This window comes from Myotis lucifugus, unplaced genomic scaffold (assembly GCF_000147115.1).
Source record: "Myotis lucifugus unplaced genomic scaffold, Myoluc2.0 scaffold_89, whole genome shotgun sequence".
Lineage (NCBI taxonomy): Eukaryota > Metazoa > Chordata > Mammalia > Chiroptera > Vespertilionidae > Myotis > Myotis lucifugus.
Window position 1 is genome coordinate 3,541,530 of NW_005871137.1, and position 23,882 is coordinate 3,565,411.

Sequence of the window (23,882 nt, forward strand, 5' to 3'; positions counted from 1 at the left end):
GTTGAGCAAGTACAGCATGTTGCACGCTTTACAAATGCTACCTTATTTTAACTTTACACAGAATTTTCACAAGAAATGGAGTATGCTTTACTCCATCAATTAGATGACAAGCTCCTGGAATAAGTGACCATGTTTATCTTCCTTATCACCATATCCCTAAATCTAACAAGATGGTTCATAGCAGGTGTTCAATGAGTAGTTTTGAAAAAAATGAACGAATAAAATTATGTAATGGCAGTTTCTCTTCCTTACAAACCTGGCTCAAATCACAATTCTATATCCTGCATTATTAGCTGTATTTTACTCACAACATTGACCCTCACAAAATGGTGGGTATGCTCTTTCATATCCTAAGACTGCTTCCTTTTTTTTTTTAATAGACTTAATTCACTTTATTTTTCTGGTATAAAATTATGTGGTGGCCACAGCTGGAATCTGGGTCCTCTGCAGAAAACACTGGGTCTTTACAAGATGGTCAGCGAGTTTCTGATGGGGAGAATTGGTGAACAGGTCTCTTTCCAGAGTTCGAGGGTGAGATTGCTTTAAGTCTTGGAGATGGCATTAAAGGTGGCCTTGGCACAGTTGCCCAGAGTAGCAGTGCAGCCCTGGCAGAGGTACAGCAGTCTTCAATACCAGCCATCAGCAGCAGCGCTTGGGCACAGGGGTTGAGACGATACCAGTGCCCCTGGGGGTGGGGCTGAGGCACATCAGCACAGAGCCACAGGGCCAGTCACCTTGCAAGAAACGGTGATTCCTTGCAAGGGATCATGACTTGCTGATCTTGTTCCCCCAGTAGCCTCCCTGCACAGGGACAATAGAGAGCTTGACCAGAAAAATGGCCCATTATGGCAGTGGCTACTTCCTTGGAGCACTTAACACTGAGGCCAAACTGTCCATAGAATACCCAATGGTGACAAGTGCCTTGAACAGGGTCCTCTGGCCAGTGCGGGTCTGCTCTTGCAACAGCATAATCTTCAAAACGGCTTCCTTGAGGGTTGCCCCCAGGAAAAAGTCAATGATCTCAGATTCCTTGATGGGCAGGGAGAAGAAGTAGATCTCCTCCTGGGACTTGATCTTCATGTCCTTCATCAGGCGGCCCAGCTTGGTGGTATGGATCCATTCCTTGTCCTCAGCCTTGCCTCTGTGAGTTCCACGGTCTCCAAGACTGGTTCTTAATTTTTAAAAATGTTTTAAAAAACTGTTTAAAAAGGAGTTATGGATTGCTATTAAAACATATGAAATTGTCCAGGAAATTATTACTATGTAAAAAATCAGAAATAAAAGCTCAATGGGCATTTCCTTCTTTCATTTTTCTCCCTTGATATTTTCTTAACTATTTTTAGGAACTTTTTCTCCCAGGTGAATTTTAGAATCAAGGTTACATACTAGTAAAAAGTCCTATTAGGATTGTTATTATTATAACTAGAGGCCCAACGCATGAAATTTATGCAAGAGTAGCCTTCCTTCCCCCAGCTGCCGACACCGGCTTCCCTCTGGCACCCGGGACCTGGGCTTCCCCTGCAGCCCTGACTTCATCCAGAAGGACAGAAGGTCGTCCAGAAGGACGTCCGGTCTAATTAGCATGTTACACTTTTATTATTATAGATTATTATAATGAATTTATAGAGTCACTCAGGAATAATTGATATATTTACAATATTGAATCATCTACACCAGATACATGTTATACCTCGCCACTTTTAAGTATTTCTGTATCCTTCAGCGAAGGTTGATAGTCTTTGGAAAATATGTACCTCAGACATGTTTTGTTAATTATATTCCTAGGTATTTTAAAGCTTTTGGAGCTAGAGTGAATAGGCTCTTTCTGTAAATAAATAGAGATATAAGAAACCAAGCACATTTGAACTCTCATGTTCTTTAAATTTATCTTTATTGTTGAAAGTATTACAGATGTCCCCTTTTCTAATGTTCTTGACCTGATTATCAAAGTGACTCAACAGGTAAAGTCACAGTCCAGGAGTAGTTTTTGTCTTTTTTATTGCATTAGAAAATGATGATCCCCCAAAATATTCAAGGACTTCTTGATCAGAAACATGTGTACAATCTAATAATGTTTATATTTAACTTGAAATAAGCTCTTGTGAGACAGAACATGTTGTAAGACAGAAAAATGAGAAATAACCTGAGATAACTTCACAGAACATCCAATTATACAGAGCCCATTGCAAAGCACTAGCTCTTTCAGAGCCAATAAAAGAGGATGGAAAGTTAGCTTTAGTTCAGTAACAGCTGCCAAAAATTTTATGAAGCACATACAGAGATAGTGGCACTGAAATTTCAATGTTACTCACCTCCCCAAACCCTGTGCTAAACACCTGTGGGCTGGTGAATTTATCACTGCAAATGATAAATTGCAATTGTAATCTCAAAAGGATTACTAAAGAGACAAATAGATAACTTCTTGTTAAAATTAGGTTTGTGGATTGGGAACAGAATTGTGTTTATCATGAAAACTCCAATTTGCTGAGCTTTCGTAGAAACAGAATCATTTGCTAGACATTTTCCTCCATACGCTGTATGTCTCCATTTCTTTCTCATTTAGCTCTGTAAGTCACATCTTCCACCTATTTCCACTGAAAATCCCAGTCCTTTCCAACTCTTGTGAGATAAAGCAGGCACTTCACAGAGCTCCCGGAATAGCTTCTCCTATTTAAGAAACACCAGATGGAACAGCTAATGCTGTGCGGTGCCTCATCTGTACTGTCAACGTGGCACAACTTTTACTTTCTATCAAAATCAGAAAAGTCTTTACCTCCATACAAAGAGAAGGGAGAGAAGCATGTTTAGATCCTCATCTCCTAACACTGCTGCATCATGCCCTGAGCCCCTAATCCAGGATCAGGTTCTAAAACAGTGATATAATCAGAATTGGTAGTTAATAAATAAATAAATACATTTTTGAGCATTGATTTGCACAATGGTGTTAGGCATATATTGAAATTTCAGTGCTAGTTATCTACATAACTCTAAAGGAAGGGAAAAGTGACATACATCTAATCTATTTAGAAGAATCAGAACTATGAGGTTTCTGATGGCAACAGTCATGTGGGGGAAGAGATGGGGAACAAAAAATCAAACCCTTTAATTACCCTTCCAAAAGCATCAGATCCTCTTTCTCCTGAATGTATGGATCATATATCTTCATTCAACTTCTACTGGTGTTGCAGGAAGATATATTTAAAGTTTACCCTCATCAAAGATGTGTGTGCTGGGGAAAATGTGTTTAAAATATATAAATGACTACATTAGAGAGAAACCTGGAATAGAAAGTATTCAAATCAAAGCTCCAGCTACATGTGTTCCTGATCTAGAAGTCATTAAACAACAGATAGGATTAATAGAAGAAAGTGTTGAAGAAGAAAATTTTTTCTTAATTAAGATTTTCTAACAAAACCCTAACATTATCAGTTGAAGTGTTTTATCTGGCCATCTCTAAATCAGCTACCACTGCCACATCCCACTTATGACGTTGCCCTGGAAAGAAGTTGTTCCCCTGCCTCAGTAATTCACACAATCAGCATTTTATAATCAAGAGGACAGTCGTTAAATTACAAAGAAGTTAAAGGTAATTTTCTATCAAGACAATTTTGGAGTGTTCCTTGTTACAGGGTTTGGAATACCTAAGAAAGGGCAAGGTGTCAGATATCAGGTTTAGTAATAGCTCGCCTCTACAAAAGAGAGGGGACCTCATGTTCCCACCTGTAAAATGCTGATAAGTTAGACCCTCTCCACTCTGGATACAACAGCTGGCCAACCTCTTATATGTGCTCATTAATGGAACCAGTGTGTCATAAATTTCCTCTTCTATTAAATCTATCTCCTGAAATCAAAAGTGTTGAGTAATCAAATAGGTCAAGGAGTATATAGCACTTCAGATTTTCCTTGAAAGTTATCTGAAGGGAAAGAGGACTAGTTTAATTCACAGTTTAGCCTTCTTCATAGATATGCTGATTAGAGTGACTTTGACAAGAGACCATGAGCCATATGAAGACAAAAGAGATGTCAAACCAGGGATTCTCCGTGAATTAGATGAGCAGGCCCCTGAACCACCAAGTTTGATTATAGCTCCAAAGGCATCATTTTCAGGCCAAAACTGCCATTCTAAATTGTGTCTTATTCTGTCTGACACTCCTAGAGATATTTTATTCAATTTTTTTGTTATCTACTAACTCCTTGTGTATAAGAATAAAACATGGGGTATGCTGTATTAACAACTACAATTTAAAGGAGGTGAGGTAAAGTGCAAATGGTAAAATGTATTAGTCAGGACAGGATAGGCTATGCTGCTGGAACAAACGCGTACACCCTAAAATGTGAGGGGCTTCGCAGAGCAAAGGTTTCTTTGTTGCCCGCATCACAGAAAAATTTGTGTTGGCAGGATTTCCTTGGTAACTTCCATAAATTCTGACTTAGAGTGCTTCCATCTTGAGACACTGACATCTTCAAAACACAGACTTTGCAGTACCAATAGAAGGGGAAGAGAGAACCAGGATAAGGAACGTGAACTCTGAAGTGCTTCAGCCTGGAAATCTCACAGGGGACCTCTGCTCCCAGTGCACTGGCCGGAACTTGGTCTCACAGCAGGGGGGCTGGGAAACAGTCTTCCCGATGCTCAGAAAGAAACTAAACACAAATCCTGGCCTCTGCCACAAGAGCCATGGGCTCTGGAGTCAAACAGTTGAGGGACTGATTCCTATGGCACCTTGGGAAGTTGCCTAAGCTCTCCTCACCTTGGTTTCACATCTGTAATACGGGAATAGCAAACACCTTGCAGGGCTGTTGTGATGACTAACTCAATTGTCTGCCTACTTGCCTGATTTAATGCTTGAAATATAAAGCCATTATTACTACTATTTAAATAGCTTGAAGTTTTTATAGCTGATTTCAAGTTCAGCACCATCACATCATAACACTACTCTGGCCTTTAAAATCATCCTGTGTGGATCTGAGCGTGTGCATTTTCAAGCTTACTTCACCAGATCAGACACTTCCCACACCAACATCCACCTTTAATTTACCACAGCTCTGCCTTCTCTGTTTTCTAATGTATGTTTCAATGGCAAAATTCCTGAGGCTTTTAACTGAATTAACCTCTGGAGTTCTGATATGTGCTTTTCTATTCCCTTGGATGTCTTTCCTTTTCTCTTACTTGTTTCCTCCTTCTCCTCCTCCTCCTCCTCCTGCTTCTTTTTTCTTTTTTAGCAATGGCTTGTAAATTTTTCTTTTTAGCAATGGCTTGTAAATCTTAGAGACAACATTCTGTTAATCAAATGCCTCTTTTTGAAGGTTTACAATGTTTTCAGAAACCAGGTTGAAAAAAATTCAGAATCCTGAATGTCCTAATAAGCAGTGGAACCTAAGTGACAGCATTTTTATTCTTTTCCTTTCTGACTTTGCTTTCCCTCACTAAAGAGCTCAATTTAATGCATGTAAATGAATATACCTTCCACATTAAGCATTGCTGGACCCAGATGTAAAAACGACATCCATCTTCCAACTTTTTATTTGAAACAACTAAATAAGGGTCTTTCAAAAAAAAAAAAAAGCTCTAGAGTTGCTTTTTCTCATTATGCCTTTAATATTTGACTCACACTACAAAGATCTGTCAACACAATCATTCAGAGGCAAGAGAGACAGCAGCTGCTGCCTAACTAGGAAACCACTGTTATTCCTAGAGTGTGCGCCATCCTGGATTAACTCAAGATGGATACTTTCTCTCCCCTGCTTTGTTACAAATCACTTCTGGTAATACCAGAGGTACTGCAAAGAAGCATTCAACACCCGCAAAGCAGTTATTTAAAATGAAATATGAAGCATTCTGATTGCGTCTGGATAATCTTTGCTGTGTTTCTTAATGAATTTTTTAAAAGGAAGTAGCATCTTTTCTTCTATTAGCGTTCCTGAAAATGTGCTGGTGCATATATGAACCTTGGCAAGATAAAACTGTTGAAATATTACCTTAGAAAATAGGAATCTATCCACAACAGACAGTTCTTATACATTTAGTATTGTTTTGTCATAACTCAGAGACAATTCTGACTCAAGCATGCTTCACTTCCACAATGCATCTTGGTGTCCTCTGAGCTCCCACCTGCTGCCATTGCAATCCCACCTCCCTTCCCCCCAACCCCCAACTAGGAAGAAAAGTTCAAAATACTCTGCAAACCACCTGATGAATGCTTAATGTCCCAGGGCAGTCCAGCATCGAAGATGACTCAAGGAGCTGGTTTTCACTGGACAATAAAATTATACCCATTTTTTTTTTTGGTATAAATCCAGTCTTTAGCTTCTCCAATTCCTGAAAACATCTTGCACTGTAAATTTTGCCTTATATAAGGTGACCCTGCAGGGTCTCTATAGACATTTTTAGGAGCTGCTCCTATTTATTTAACCAATTTTAAAACTTCAAGCAAAGAAGTAAAAAAAAAAAAAAGAGGCTCTCATGATTCCTAAACTCCCATGTGAAGGGAGTGTGAGGTGACAAATCTCCAGAAATTATTGAATCTTCTCTTTCTACTTGTCTGAACCAGAAGAAAGAAACAAGATAACACAGGAATCCTTTAACTTTGCTATGTGTTCATTTCTAAGAAATCACTTGGAGAATGAGTTTGAGTTTTGAGCACACGTTACAATGCTAGCCATTGCTGGCTCCTCCAAGCGTGGAAAGTTTGGAGCCAATTCTGACCACCTTCTCCCTGGTCTTGTCAGTCAACTGTAAATAGCACTCTATCAGGATCAGATCCCGGAGCCCAAGAAAATAAGCATAGCAAGGGGCTATCCTCATCATGTACTAACTCTTTTTTATGGTCCAGGAGGGCAACGGTCCGTTTAGCTGCATGCCTTGAACAACTCATTTCTCCTCTGCATCTTAGTTCCTGACCTATTCTTCAGAGTAGCTCAGGCATGAATTAATGGTTTTGTCTTTTATATTCTGCCACCTTGTTTTGGGGATAAGGTAAAAATTATAGGGAATAAAAGAAGGAACTATTAATTAATCTCATTGCAGGTATAAGATGGAGGCAATTACTGGACTAAAGTATACAAGGAAAATTCTGTGAGTTACAATGAATGGCAGGCTCTATGTATTAGCCAAGGATGGCCCAACACATGGAATATGAGTGAAGAGAAACCATGAAAACCAACATGTTCAAATGTACCTCCTCCATTAAGTTGTACCTGATACCTCAGTTGAAGTCTTGAGTCCTTGAGCCTATCTGAGCAGGATAAGGTAGTAATTAGCTTTATTGGCCTTATCAGAAGAGATAAGGCCCTTTCAGAACTTATGAACAGGTTCTAAAAGGCTTTATAAGGGACAAGAGAGGACCCCTGGTCCAGAGGAAATGTGTAAAGTCTGAATGGGTTAAAGGTAGAGATGCGGGGTTTGTTGGGGAGAGGAGACCAGATCATAGTTACTGAAAAACTTGAAATAAAGGAGGGACTGGATCACAAAGATATTTAACAAAATTCCATATATACTACTGATGGAGGAGGGGAACAGGAGGACCTCCAGAGAGACAACTTTCCATGTACTGATCTAAGCTTCCGAAGCGCAAAATCTTCCAATCGGTCCAAAGATCTAAATGAGGCCTAAATGTATAGTTGGTTCAGCAGCCTCACCTGTGACAGAATGCCTGCAATGCAGGGAATTAAATAGGTAACTCTGTTAGCTAAGGCAGTGGTTCTCAAGCTTGGCTGCACATTAGAATCACCTGGGAATCTTTTTAAAATCCTGATTTCTGGGCCTCATCTTCCGGAAATTCTGTTTCTTTGTTATAATGTTGTGGCCCCACCTCAGTAACAAAGAAACAGAATTTCCGGAGGATGAGGCCCAGAAATCAGGATTTTAAAAAGATTCCCAGGTGATTCTAATGTGCAGCCAAGGTTGATAACCACTGACCTAAGGCTTCCGCTATTAGAGAAAACTAGAGCTTGACAGTAACTCCCTCAGGCATTTTACCCATTCCTTTCATTGAACACCCTCATCATCTTGTGATTCTATAAGGACTTCTGTGCTAGTGTTACCAGAGGATTTCATGGGTGAAATTCCTCCTTTGCTGGTGGGCGTGGGGTGCTTGCAATATCTTGAGAAAAGGAATTTTCTAAGACTCGAACAGGAGAATGAATGATTTTTATTTGCGATAAATTATATGCCTTGGTTTCCAAAGTCCCATTTCCCTCAATCCAGTCCTGGGAAATGTGCAGCTGGGGCTTTAGTAGAGCTAAAAGCAAAGCCAGTGTCCAGAGTTTCCGTTCCATGGTAGAGCTGGGTCCAATGTATTATCAGGATAGCTAAAGACCATTAATCCATTGTGTGGAGTCCACAGGTCTGTGGGCCACGTGTGGGAGTGCAGAGTATGTGAGCCCTGCAAGCCAGGAGCACCAGAGGGCCAAGAGCACCAAGAGAGAATTCCTTTTGTTCAGGAGCTTATGTATCTCAGATTTCGCACCATGCAGTGGCCATGCCTATTCTGGCCAATGACTTGTTCCCAGGTATGACTGACAGCTAAGTACCTTCTCATGTCGCCCAGACCTTACTGGACATTTGTCTAAATTGCAGCTTCCCTTTGCTCCTCTCCAGTTATTAACAACCAGGTTATTACAGCAGAATTACTAGATTTCTGAAAATCATACTGAGAAATCAAAACCCATCTTGGTTTTGCCTTATCCTTTCATAGCCAAGTGGTCTATTGCAAAGACTCCAAGCTAACATTTAAAGCCAGTGCTCTGAACATACCAGAATGGGGAACAGAACGTAAAATTCATTTTTTCACCAACCTGTTTTGGAACTTTCTATGCTAAAATGGTCTTTAAGTGTTTTCAGCCAGGATTGTTTTCCAGTTCTCTCGTTGTATATGGGAAACTGTCCCATGTCCCAGAGCGTCAGTCAAATAAACAGATTCCTTCAACATGCTAGAGCAGTTCTTTTGTCCCTGAGATAATCTCATAAAACTGAGTTCTCGATGCACCATACTGGTTCTAAGGCTTAACAATAAGGACAAAAGCTACCATTTGTTGAGCACTTACTTGCTAAATGATGTTCTAAATGCTTTACATCTGTTTACTCATTTAATCCTCATTAAAGATCACTGGAGTAGCACCTGCATTTCCCAGATAAAACTAAGGCATAGGATAGCTTCAGTAACTTGACCAAGGACACAGAATTAGGAAGTGGTGGAGCTGTGATTTGAAAAACCAGATTGATTCCAGAGCTCAACCACCTTGCTGCTCTACCTCCTACTGTTTATACCTGCTGCTAAGTTTCCTTCAAATGACTTCAGAGGAGAACTCTTCTTAGGCCAACAAGTGAGAACTGGAGTTAATGTTGAATGTCCTTGGCTACCATTTCCCAAACTGTATTCTTCAGAATTTTATGCTCAAGGACATCAACAAACATGCTGTGTAAAAGGGATTTGCTACTGAAATGTTTGGGGATACTGAGTGCTATGTCCTCTTGTAGAGAGTTACAATTCACTTGAGCATATCAAAAGGGGTAAGAAGTTTTGCAGCAAAGAAATTTAACTTTGTTTAACCCAGCATGTGCCCAGCGTACCTGACAATAGGACTCTTTGTTTTAACCATGCATCAATTAACACTCTAGAGAACATCTGTAAAACATCAGCTTGAAGAAAGCTGCTCTAGAGTCATGACAACATATCCAAGTTGTTCAAACCATGGTTTTGGGGTATATGTGGACTCCATACCCTGAATGAAAACTGAGAAAACAGCCCCTTCCCATGTGACTTTAGAGAAACCTGAAGAGTAGAATGCATGGTCTTATAACAGTGGTTCTCAACTGGGGATAATTGTGACCCGGAGGGACATTTGGCAATGTCTGGAGACTACCACAACTAGAGGTTGGTACTGGCATCTAGTAAGCAGTGTCTAGAGTTGTTGGCATGCATCAGATAATGCACAGAACAACTCCTCACAACAAAGAAATGTAGGGCTCAAAATGTCAATAGTGCCACTAGTGAGGAAGTCTGCCTTAAAGGTAATAGCCCTATATATTCCTGACATACTCAGGGAGAGCACCTGTCTACTGGACTATAAATACCATGAGCAAATAGCTATATCACCAGTGCATGGCACTATTCCTGTTACATAATAAACATGCTAGCTAGCTTACCATAGGCTAAAGGATTCTTCTCTAATCTCCATAGTGTATTTTCTACCATAATCTTAGTGCTTTGGGAGCTTCCAGATAAAGGAAACCCCCAAGACAAGCCTTTCTGATTCAGGACGGCCAGCTGGATTGGACCTTAGAGGGTAACAGAGGAGATGCTAGTTTCAGGCATCCTGGTCAGTAGGCACATTTCTGTGATGTGTCCCACAGTCATGAGGAATGTCTGGGAACCTGTGCCTACCACTGAGTGCAATCGCTGACTAAAAGAGTCAACTAGAGTTTCTTTGTACTGGGAGACAGGGTTTTTCTCCCTAACTTTTGGAGCTCTTAGGACAACAGTTTCTCTGATTGAGAATAAGTAAGAGAAACTGACCCACTGAGGTTAGAAGGGACAATTAAAATGAAAGCTGGGTGTTAAGGAAGTTGGCAAATAAATAAGAAACTTGGCCAATAAATAAATGGAATAGGAATAAACTAAATTGTGTATTTATAACACCCAAGAATAATGTTCCATTGTCTGGGAAAAATCACCTAGAGGCCTAGGAGAGGCAGATTTTGATAGTTTGAGGTCATGTTAGACCACAGATCCTCTTCTAGTATTAGGTACATAGCACTGTTCTTGGTGTCCATAGATTCCCCAAACTCAGTGTACATATGTCCATAATAGATTAGGTTTCAGCCTCTGAGCATATAACTTTTTACACATTCCAAGTTTGGAGAAACTGCACTGAGAGCCATCTGCCACCAAGCGTCTGGCTGGATTTATACCTAATCCATCTCTGCCAGGTGTCTGATATCCGCACACCCTGAGAACCCCAATGCCAAAATGATATGTGAATTAAGGACCTAGAGTTCCAAAATTATGTGATTAAGAAATATTTTAAGAATTCAGCTTAAGTTTTCTAAGGCTAAACTTCAAGTATTATTATTATTACACTAGAGGCTCGGTGCATGAAATTCATGTGCAGGTACAGTCCCTAGGCCTGGCCTGTGATCAGGGCCATCTTCCCCAGCTGTCGGCAGCCAGCTCCGACCTCCGCCGCCACCCACCCCTGGTTCCCTGTTTGCCATTGGGAGATCGGAACCTGCTGGCCAGGGGGAGGGACCAAGAGGTCAGCCGTTCCCGCTCGCTCACCGGCCCCGCCCCAGCCCCAGGTCACCCTCTGTGTGGGGGGCAACTGGTGGGGCGGGGGCCTTGGCCTGGAGCTGCCCGCATCCCCCACCACCCAGCCCTGGTTCTTCGTTCGCCATCAGGCAATCAGAGCCTGCTGGCTGCGGGAAGGGACAGAGAGGTGGTCAGTGCGCCTCTTAGTGACTGGCCAAGTGGTCATTCTGGTCATTCTGCTGTTAGGGTCAATTTGCATATTACCCATTTATTATATAGGATAATCAGCGATCTTTGAAACAAAATCCAATTGGATATAATTTTTAAACTAGAGAATTTCTCAACATGGTTTGCTAACTTTGTCAATATAATTAAAATGTATCCATAAATATGTTTTATAATCAATACAATTTTTAAACACCTTTTTTACAGCCCAACAGTATTCATAAGCCTTTGGTTAAAAATAGTAGATAACTGGTAAATATTGCTTTGTTGTATTTTATTCTGATAACCAAATACATGAACTACTGCATTCTATATATTGCCTTTCAAATAACTCTTCAAAAAAAACAAAATCTGCAGTATGTACACTCAGCATCATAATAGACAACCAAACATTTTATGCCAAAAATAGGATCCTACATTTTTTGAGAAATAAATCTACATTTTCACTTTTTTATCTATAGTATGCTAAAAGTAATAAATATTTACTATATAGTACATAAAGTAAATCCAAACTTTATCATCCTGTAAACTTACTAATAAAAATGGGAATAAGAGTTAATGCACATTGTTAACTGTTTCCCAGATAGCATGCTAAGTACACACTACATACATAATTTTCCCAATAACCATCAGATAATTTCCGGCATACTCACATTTAACAAGTAGAGAAATTGAGGCTTAAGGAGGTTAATAAATTTTCCCAGAGACACAAAGCCAGTAAATGACAACTTGGTGTCACATCTCAGATCTGTCTGACTTCATATAAGTACTGCATGCCAACCGATTATGCCACAGTAGCTCCTAGATCTGTCCGACTTCAGAGCCCACTGCCTTAATTACTGTTTTTCCTCAGCCATGAACATATCTCTCTTCTGGATTTTCTATGAGCAGTAGGCCTCATGGCGAGGATTGTTACATATTCAAGAATTCCAGACAGCAAGCTAACATCTTAAATTGTACATGCTGACTGTGCCAGCTGCTCCCTGTGACACCAGTTCTTCTATCTCTTTTCTGCCTGGGTGTGCCACACCAACCTCCCCCTTAATGGGAAACTTGGGACCTCAAGTGTTCAAGTGCTCCTTCCAGGCCTCCTGAGTTCTCACAAAGTCTGAGGAATCACTGACCTAGTGACAGTCCAGGAACCACAATTAGATAGGCTGAGAAAAATCTTTTTAAAGTGGCACAGAGGTTAAATAAGTATTCACAAAATACTCAAAAAACATCTTAAAGATCCTCAAGTTCAATCCTCATTCTACATATAGGTGCTCATGAGGAGAAAGGACTTCCCTGAAAACACAGAGCTGATTAGTGACAGAACCAAGACTAGATCCCCATTCTCCACTTCATCAGGACTATTTCCATTGTACCACATTCCCTCTCATGAAATTATTCCAAGGAAAACAAATACAAGTCTTTCATGCAGGTGATCCAAGGATTTTTTCCAATGACCCTTCTTTCCATGGAGCTTTCTAAAATTGGAGAAAGGAATTATTTATAGCCCTTATTTCAAGGTGCTTTTCAAATGTCTAATTATCCAGTGACCCATACAAGAGCTGGAGGTGCCAAAGGACAGTGGACTTGGCTGTATATTTTGTAATCATTCATGTGATGACCAAAACTCCAGTGCTTAGGCAGTGAATGCCCAAGGTGAGGATGCGAGAAAGTGAAGGCAAACATCTGTGCATGTCATTTAAAGATATGCTGAGGGCAGGAAAAAAAATCTAAGAAGTACTTTTAAGCCATTAGAGGTTGGTAAGAAAGTTTTTGATCTCTAAATGATCAGCCCACTTTGCAAGGGTTGTCTGGGGCAGATTGTTCCATTCCATTTTTCAAAAGTGATTTTTGGAGTTTTCTAAATTACACAGTTTAGGAGAATACAATTCTTAGTTGTGCAGGAGACTTCAACTGGCAGCATTTGTAATGCAGTCTAGAAGTCTTAGAAATGTTCCCATCTACAGATTAGGCTATTTCCATCTGGCGGACACTGCTACTTGCTTTGGGAGTTGAATGGAACTGAAACAACCATGGCTGCTTTTCAAGGCTTCAACTCAATGTAGGAAGCATTTTCATGCCCAGGTTTAACTTGATTTCATTTCTTGGAAACTGCAACACCACAGTTATTATGGCCCAAAGAGAAAGATTACCTGCTCTGTGAGGAGCCAGACAGATGAAAATATAATCATAAATCCTGGAATTCGGCTTCAGGTGTTAACAGGCATGAGCCAGAGTGTTCTTCCAAAAGAATGGACAAAAGGCAGCATAAAAAAATAAAAATTTTAAAAGCATAGAAATAATCAGAGTGCAAAATGTTTCCACCTTTTCTTTTTCCCATTTCAGCCATTTTGCAAAAGAAAACACCATCAGAGAAATACCTTTGACCTGCCCTTTGTTTGAGGCAAAGTTAAGGGATGGAGTGATAACAGCCAGAATTTTGGGCTGGAAGCCTCCATCAGAAATAATTAGAAAATAAAGCCAGATCCCCAGGTTCCTTCCTTGCTGGTGTGGCTCTGGGATTAGCCACTTGGATACTAAAGTTTCCCTTTATCATTGCTGGGGTTACTTCTATTCACACCCTCGAAATGCCTATTCACTACCTTGTATCTCTTCTCATGTTACTGACTGGCACCATGTTCTTTGGAAATTACACCCCTTTCTGAGCTACTGCTCTACATGCTGCAAAATTGGGTAGCTGCAATGAGTCACCATGTTAACATCATAACCCAATTTATGCATTTGATTTAAATCCAATGGCATGAGCTCAGCAAGACAAAGCTTTGGGACTTGACTATGTCACACTGACTTCATTGATTTCTCATAAGTCTCCTTGTCAATATTCTCATTTCTACACATAAGACTACATAAGGCCAGAAAGCTTACAATATCCCTAGTTATATTTCTTCTAGTCATTTCATTTCTCCTTTCTTCTTCTCTGCCTTTCCCTCACTCCCTTTCTCTCTCATTCTTTCACTTGCCTCTAGAACCATCTTTTGGAGGTTTGGGGACATGTTCTTCCCAAGTGTTGGGATAGAAGACAATATGTTTAACACCACAGTGTAGCAGTCCAAATCATCAGCCTGTTTTCCTGAACTGAGCCTGACCATTCCAGAGTCAGCTCCCTGCCTCTTATGTTCAGGAAAGGCTCTTTCTCTTTACCTTCATCCATGCACCTATCATCCTCATTTCCACCAGTCCCACTGGGCACTCATGCAAATAAAACTCCCACTGACTTTCCAAAATATGCCCCACGGTGCCAGGATTCCAATGGGGTAACGTTAAGTAGCCACTTCTCCTCCAAGGATTTTGCTCTATATGTGAAGTCACCAAATGAAACTTCTTCCACAATGAACTAATTTAAGGACCATTACAATAGTATGTGCCTGTGGAATTAATAAATTATCTGTATGGCATATTTTGGTCACAAAGACCAATAGTTTAGGTACAAAGTTTAAGAATTCTGTAACTTTTAAAAATTGCATATTTCTTCCATAACAGCAAAAAAAAGCTTAATAATATCCCTCTCAACCCAATAATAGCCTTATTTTAACACCCTTCATTTGAAAACTTTTTCCCTAAACTCTATCCCTTGATACTTTGGGTTTATTAATACATTAACAAATATTATTTAGCACTTGCCACAAGCAAGGCATTGTATCAAGTGTCTGGATTCAAATTCTGGATCTGATATTTACTACCTTACTGTTAGGTTGTTCTAAGGATTAATACAGATAATAGGCTTAAAAATTAAGTATATAGGAAGATGATTTCTGAAGGGCAGCATGAGGAGCTCTAAGACCTTCTCCCAAGTGAAACAATCATAAGTTGTGAAAAAATATTTAACAAAAACAAATAAAAAAACTCTGGAAATGAAGAAACATTTACTCAAGAAAATCTCCTAAATCTTGGTAGGAATAGGAAAAGTCTATGGCATCTGAATCACAAACCTCCTCTATCCCAATTCAACATGATGGATGCGCCAGTCCGGGTGTGTGCAGCCAAAAACTAGAGTTCCCTTTCCTCCCAGCTCCCAACTGAGGGCTACAGTATTTCCTCAGGAGGGTCAGGCTGCCAATTTCCCATTGCTCACCTACCCACCCACCTTGATCTGAATTGCAGAAGTTCTACTCCAGGAAGAACAGTTTTGAGATCTGGGGGTCTCTTCCTCTAGCCTCCACTCATAGGGTATAAGTTCTATCCTAAACTTACACACCTTTAATACAGAGACCGAGATCACTCTGCTTCAGCTCATTCATAGAGCAGAGATTGCATACCATGACAGACAAGCTGAGAAGGCCAGTAGAAGCTGCCCAGCACAGCACCCTGCTGTGAAGCCAGGGTGTCACTCTAAGGGAAGTGGGCCACTCTCTCCAGACCCACATCTGGAGCAATTATACAGAGGTTTTCCTCAGAAGGAAAGGCAAGTATAAAACAGAGATCTTTGAAGATTTTTACCTGGGGACCAACCCTATTTTATTTGGAAGAAAGTAAGAGAAAATTGCTATATTATTTAAAATGCCCATATTCAACAAAAACATATAATATATGCAAAAATACAGGAAACTATGACCTACATATGGGGGGAGGGGGGAAAGCAGGCAACAGAAACTACCTTTGAAGGTCCCGTGTTAGACATGGTGACAAAGACTTCAAAGTACCTATTATAAATATGATCAAAGATTTAAAAGAACCCTTGCTTTAAAAGGAGAGGAAGATGTGATGACAATGTCTTATAAAATAAAAAAATTAGTAAAAACATGAAAGTTATTTTTTTAAACCCAAATAGAAATTCTGAAGTTAAAAAGTACAATAACTGAGTGGCTCATCAATAGATTTGAGCTGACAGAAGAAATAATCAGTGAATTTTAATACAGATCATTAGAAATTATACAATCTAAAGAACAAAGGGACAAAAAAGAATAAGTAAAAAAAAAATAACCTCATATGGAATGCAATTAAGAGCACCAACATATGCATAACAAGAGAGGAAATAAAAGAGAAGATAGGAGAGGAGAGAAAAACGTGAAAAAACTATCAAAGTAATAATGATTGGAACATTCCAAGTTTGATGAAAAATATTAATCAATACATCCAACACATTCAAGAAGCTTAGTGAACTCCACGTTAAATAAACATAAAGAGATTCATACCCAAACACATCAAAAGGTTGAAAATCAAATACAAAGATAAAATCTTTAAAGTAGCAAGGAAAACATGACCAAACATTTAAAGAAGAATTAATACCAAACCTCACAATCTCTTCCCCCAAAATATACTTCCTAACTCATGAGGCCACCCTGACACCAAAACCAGACAAAGATATCACTGCTATAAACAAAATTATGTCTCTCCCAAATTTTCCTAACCCACAATGTGACAATTTGGAGACAGGGTGTTTAGGAGGTAATTAAGGTTAAATGAATTTATAAGGGTGGTAGTCTAATCAAATGTTTATCTTTAGAATGAGCTGGTTGCCTTGAAAGAAGGAACATGGAAGAGGTGTGATAGAAAAATATTTCTGTCTGTGGATTTGGGTAGTCACATAATTGTCAGATCACCCTACATCCCAAATATCATATTGTATTTTGAATTAAGTAATCCTTTTAAAATCAAAACCTCTCCCTGAAACTCCCTACCAAAAGCACGCATGGGCAGCTTTGTCAGTCTCTTGACTACTGGTAAGTGGCTCTGCTATAAACCTTTATTAATAGTTGAATGGTTTTGCCACCATAGCCTGAGGCTCTTCAATATGATTAGTGGTGCAGATGGATGGAGGTATATGCACATATTTGATATGACAAATCAGTAAGAGCAAAAGTAAAAAAACAGGAATCCCAAAGACTCACACACTGGAAAATTCCATGTCGGATATCATTTGCCAATATTACTATCCTGCCTTTCATAGCATCCTTTCCCCCATTATGCTCAAAGCCCTTAACCAGCTCATTAAAGTATTTGTCTCAGGATACATCTCACCAATCTCAGATATACAGAACAAGGTCAAGTTTTAAATCAGTGTCAGAACTTAAAATGGAATTCTCATCGTGATTCCAGATACTACTAATTAGAATATATACACACCACACAGGCAACATAAGGGAAGTGGTTAACAGCTTAGGTTCTAGAATCAGAATTTGAAGGTTTAAATCCATGCTTCTTTTTTTTTTTTAATATATTTTATTGATTTTTTTACAGAGAGGAAGGGAGAGAGATAGTTAGAAACATCGATGGGAGAGAAACATCGAAGGGAGAGAGATAGATAGTTAGAAACATCGATGGGAGAGAAACATCGACCAGCTGCCTCCTGCACATCTCCCACGGGGGATGTGCCCGCAACCCAGGTACATGCCCTTGACCGGAATCGAACCAGGGACCTTTCAGTTAACAGCTTAGGTTCTAGAATCAGAATTTGAAGGTTTAAATCCATGCTTCTTCACTGAACTTTCTGTAACTTACTTAACCTCTCTCTGCCTCAATTTTCTCATCTGTACATAGGGATAATAACAGTGCCTACCTCAGATAATGATGATTAAATAAGTAAATATTTGAAAAAGCTTAAAATAGTGGCTGGTAGATACTAAGCACTATGTAAAGGTCTGTTAAGTAAATACACATGGTAATGAAACACCAAAGAAAATAAAGAACACAAGAAACACATATTGAAATCAAAACGCTTTGGCCGAAGAGTCAGTTGCCCAAAAAGGTGAATGATTAGGGTGACCACTGTCTGGGTTTGCCCATGACTGAGCAGTCTCAGAGAAGTCTGTCTCCTTGCACTAGCTCAGAGTATACCGTTTGAACAGTCTTCCTCAACTGCTCTGTATAGTTTGATCTACTGAATAGCTTGACCTACTGCCATCTCTAATTTGTTACTGAACAAATTTCTGCAGATCTTCTTAAGAAAGATCAGTATTCCAGCCACTCTTTCCCCTTTTCCATTTTGCTGCAGATGGACCTAGTCCTGCTGCTTTGTACGTAGTCCTCAAACACATTAGTGTGTTCACACCATAGGCCTTTCTCCTAGCTATGCCCTGTGGTAGCAATGTTCTCTTCCTTTTCTTTGCATGACTGACTCCGTGTGTTTCATAGTTGGCCTTAAATCTGATGGATTTTCCTTAACTGCTCAACCTAAAGCAGCAATCCAGGTACCCTGTAATGTCAGCCCAATGTATTGCCAACTGGTACTGTGATTATTGTATTTGTTTATTGCCTTTATCCCTCCTCACCCCATGTGCACTCCATTAGTACAAGGCCTTGTTGGTTTTGTTCTCAAGTGGTCCCTAGAACCTAGAATAGTGCTGGCATTTAGTCAGCACCCAAATATTTCCTGAATAAGTAAAAGCTAAATAAATTGTTCTCCTGTAACTACCTCCCATGTGGGGATTATTCTCTCGGGACTCAGCTTTTACTTAGAAAAGAGCAAATTTCCATGGAAGTACATCTGAAAGCATCTGTCCACATAGAACTTATTGAGCATTCCTAAGGCACATGAATAAATATCTTCCTGAATAAATGAATAAACAAATCACCTGGAGTTTGTACCTTAATTTGTTATTTTTCATGAGAGTTATAAAATCATTTTAGATACCACAAAGTCATATATAAAAAATAGTTTTGTTATTATCTACGATCAGAGAGATATTGCCTATGCATGTTTTCAAAGTATCCCTGGGTCTCCTTACCCAAATACATCCTAAGAAGTACCTGTAATCTCCAGACTGCCCATGACCTTAAGTTATACTAGTCAAACCTGTTAAAATCCAAATGTATAATGAAGTCCTGTTTAGTTCTAAAGGTAATTCCTCATGTGAAAAATCAGACAAAATTAACCCTTGAAAGTCCCTTACGTCATCCAGGAAGTACATAGCATGCTCAGATGCCATTTCTCAACAGATCAGTCCATTTTATTTAATTTTCCAATACCATTGGAACAGAGAGAACTATTTCTTCAATTGATCCTCAGATGAAATAGTTGGTCATACCTTAGGAACTATTTAAATTTTAGAATTAAGCTCAGCCCAATGAAACATTCATACTATGAAAACAGAAATTGAGACTGACCAAAGAGAAACAGGTAAATACACACACACACACACACACACACACACACACACACACACACTGTCTTATTCATTCTCAATCATCCACAGATGGAGCAGAATGGACACTATGGACTGAACTGTGTGTCCCCAAAGTTTACATGTTGAGACTCTAATCCCCAGTGTGACTGTAGGGTAGGGCCTTTAGGAGGAAATTAAGGTTAAATAAAAGCGTAAGGTGGAGTCCTAATTCAGTGTGATATATTGCCTTATAAGAAGAAACCTCTCTTCTTCATGTGAAGACAGCCAGACAGTGGCTATCAGCAAGCTAGGAAGAGAGTTCTCACCAAAACCATCTAGGTTCTTCCAGACCCCAGAACTGTGAGAAATAAATGTCTATTGTTTCAGCCTCCCTGTTCATAGTACTTTGTTCCAGCAGAGTCTGAACTGACTAGTACAATGGGAAAGAAATTATATTATAGCTTGTGTTCTTGTTCATTTTCTCTCTCTCTCTCTCTCTCTCTCTCTCTCTCTCTGCCTTATCCCCAAACCCTGTGCTCATGCTCAAATTACTTACATTACATGTGCATCTGATGCAACACTTCTGTAACACATTGAGTCATAATTGGTCATTGCTACCATGAAAGGAGGAGTTGATACTTAATAGCCACATATCCATCAAGGCCTGGGAGGACAGAATACATAAGAAGTTAGAACAAGCAGAAAGGAGTCAAGGAAATTTTGGCACAAAGCTTCACCAGAAGAAATTCTGATGTATATGCTGAGGGTAGGTTTGGGCTTGGGCATCTAAGGGGTTGCAGAAAGGTTTGGGCACCAAGTTCTAGAAGTTTGAAAAGGAGATTAACAAAGATGACAAAATAAAGCAACACTGGTAGCAAAGATGACTTTCTCCATTTTGCCTAAGGCTCTTCCTACTAATAAATGTAATAACTGTGAAAATTGCTTAGTATGTTATTAATCTGAAAGCCGAGAAATAAACAGCCCTACTCACCAGCTCTTCATATTCCCGTCTCTATTCATCCTCTCAGAAGGCACAAGGAGAAAATTCACTTCCAAGATGACAGAGGGAAAGATTACCTATTCTTATTCACACTTACACACAAAGGTAGGAAAATCATCTCCACAGAGAAATGGGGTTTGTGATCTTCAGGAGGGAAAAAGGAAGCCACTTCATTTATGCTTTAACAAACTAGAAAATTTTAAGTTAGAGATACTGAATGCTGAGGAATTGAGATAACTTTCAACTGGCTTTAATGGATTCTTTTTTTTGCGACTCCGTCATTTACGGTCTTTTTGAATTTCTAATTTCCTCCATCTTAACTGTCAAAATAGATGGGGTGCTTTGTCCATTACAGTAATTAGTCTAAATGAGGCGAGAGCTGTGAAAGGAATGCAGAAGCCACAGAACATTAGTGTTAATGCTGTTTGTGTTTCAAATATGAACAATAGGCAGAGATATGCATTCCAAGTGACTGGAACACCCAGATAGTCTGTCAATAGCACTCTTTGACACCTATTGTGTGCAGAACACCAGGCCTGGCTGCTGTCTGAAGAAAGGAAAGAAACCCAGGACAGTCCTTATCTTGCAGCTTACAAGGCTGCAGGTCTCAAAGGACCAGGACACTTTGGGAAGTCATCCCCACAAGAAGAGGCCATTTTATCAACAATGATGATGACAACTGTTAAGGATGGACATTGTATCTCGGTCAGACAAATGTAAAGTTGTATTGCCTTAAATGTAAAGAGAAATATTTCAGGAGACTGTGACTAACATTTTTCTTAGGATAGTCTCAATATTGTCTATTACCTAAGTAGCTCATGGGGAAAAAAAATAAAGCCCAAGAAAATTCCTTTATAACCAGTAATCTCCCAGATCAAATCAGCACAAGGCATTCTTAGTGTGAGTGTGAGGTTTTTAAAAGTGAGCTTTGAGTCTGGTACTGGTAGACTGTCTTTCTAATAGGAATTTGATTTGATCCATTGACCATCCCAGAGCAAAGACTTTCTTGAAAAAAAGGCTTTCTTTTTAAAGACTGAAAAAAAAATCAATCCACTTTTAAAATTTCATGCTGATTTAAAAATAACATTTGTGTGAAATTTCAGCACCAATTGAAAACATGCTTGACTTGCTACAGAAATATTTTCAGGCTGACACAAGAATCAATATCATACTAATCAGGACAGAGCTGTGAAGCAGATATACGTAACAAGTGTGACTCATGGGATAAAATTATAAACAGCTTCATTGTTATCTTCCATTGTCGCTTCAAATTTATTCTATTGGATTAGTATTTCCACTGCCTCCAGATGAAAATTCAGGCCACCCCCACTATTTTTTATGGATACTCCCCAAAACAACAACAACAACAAAACTAGAGCCACTTTAAAATACAAAACAGCATTTTATTTTATTAATAAATCAAAAGGCCAAAATTGAATTAAAGTGTAAGCTTCTCCTTCCCCACAGCTAAAGCCTGTAGGAGGGAAACATACAGTTAGAGAAGAGCAAAGGGTCTTCTCTCTATTCCACTTCAAGCTTTACTTTTCCACCCCAAGGTCAAATGGAAAAACCTAGAAGACAGAAGGTTCAAAAAAGACCTTACTTTGATGCAGGCATTCTAGGGGTCCAGGGACCCAAGGGTCTGTGACCTACTGTGGGTTCTTGGCTTCACGCAGGAAAGAATTCAAACACAAGCCAGCATAGAGTTAGAGTGAAAGTGAGTTTATTACTGAAGCAGTGAGACAGAGAATGGGCTACTCCACAGACAGAGCAGCCCCAGTTAGCAGAATTTGTTCCCTTTATGAGGGTTCATTTAATCAGGGGGAAGGATATTCAAATGAGGGGAGGAACATTCAGGATCTTCCCAGGAAAGGGGTGATTTCTCAAAGGTTTGTGGGCCATTTTGTGTCCTTATATGGGATTTCCATTTCCAATCATGGTGTGCTATGTTGTTTAGCATGCTAATGTATTACAATGAGCATATAATTAACTTAGGGGTTACTGTTGGTGAAATTAGTTGTGATGGTGGATCTACCCATTTTAAGCCATAAATCCAGCAGGGAGTGGTCTTGACAGTTTCTGTAGCTTGTATTCATTGCAGCTGTTTTGCCACAAACCCTATCTCAACTTAATACTCTTGTGAACTGGTTTGTCATATGTTCAAAGGTGAGTTCTTGCCTGGCTGGTGTTTCTCAGTGGTTAGAGCATCAGCCTGCAGACCAAAGGATCTTGGGTTTGATTCCAGGTCAAGGGCACATACCTGGGTTGCAGGTTCGATCTCTGACCCCATGGTTGGACCGCATGTGGGAGGCAACCAATCAATGTCTCTCTCACATCGATGCTTCTCTCTTTCTCCCTCTTTCTCTCTCTCCCTCCCTCCCTCCCTTCCACTCTCTCTAAAATCAATGGAAACAAAATATCCTCAGGTGAGGATTAATAAGAACAACAAAAAGTGAGCTCTTTTGTGGGTTCTTCTGAGATCACCCACATACAAACTCACCCACATACATGAAGCTGGGGAGTTCTCAGCTGCAGTGCCAGTACCACAGGAGATGAATTCTCCATGTCATAGGCTAATGCTTCTTCCTCATCTTTGGACATGTCAGGTTCCTCAGGTTCCTCTATTGTGACAGGGTCACTCTTCTAGGTGTCTTCTTGGACATAACTTAAGATCACCACGGTCAGATCTCTCTCAGAGCATGGAGCCCATATCTGTCTCATCGAAAATACTCAAGAATTAACCCATTAGTTTACTTATTTTCCAAATGCTTCTTGAGCTTCTATTAGGTAGCAAGCACTCTTAAAAACATCATATACTGAATGGTGATGTTGAGTATCTTTTCATGTACCTATTGGCCATTGATACATCTCTTTTTGTGAGTCTAAGTCTTTTGCCATTTAAAAAATCAAATTATTTGCCTGTATCCTGTACAAAGATCTGTATCAGATCTATGTACTGTGAACATTTTCTCCCAGTTTCTGGCTTGCCTTTTTATGTTCTTAATAGTGTCTTTCAAAGAGCAGTTTATAAATTTTAATTAAGTCAAATTTATCAAAAAAACAAACACCATCATATACTGAAATATAAATGAGTCACCAGCCTTCAACTGTACCTTTCCCAAGGGGTATTTGCATTTTTAAAAGACAGTGTTTTTAAACCACACAGATAAGTCACACAACTCTAATCACACAGATGGATTTATTCAATAGAGTCCCAAACGCTTTCCCAGAAGACACAGCATGAGACTCCTACAGGGAGAGTGCTCCAGAGACACAAATGTGTTCTAAAGGCGAAGCCAGTGGGCTTTCAACTTTCAATAAGCAACAGGACCACTGCTTTAACTTGGCACTTTT

General features: G+C 39.6%; 1 pseudogene; it reads right to left on the minus strand.

Moving 5' to 3' along the window:
- Positions 1-385: 385 nt before the first annotated feature.
- Positions 386-23,129, minus strand: LOC102422581 (annotated as a pseudogene).
- Positions 23,130-23,882: the final 753 nt, after the last annotated feature.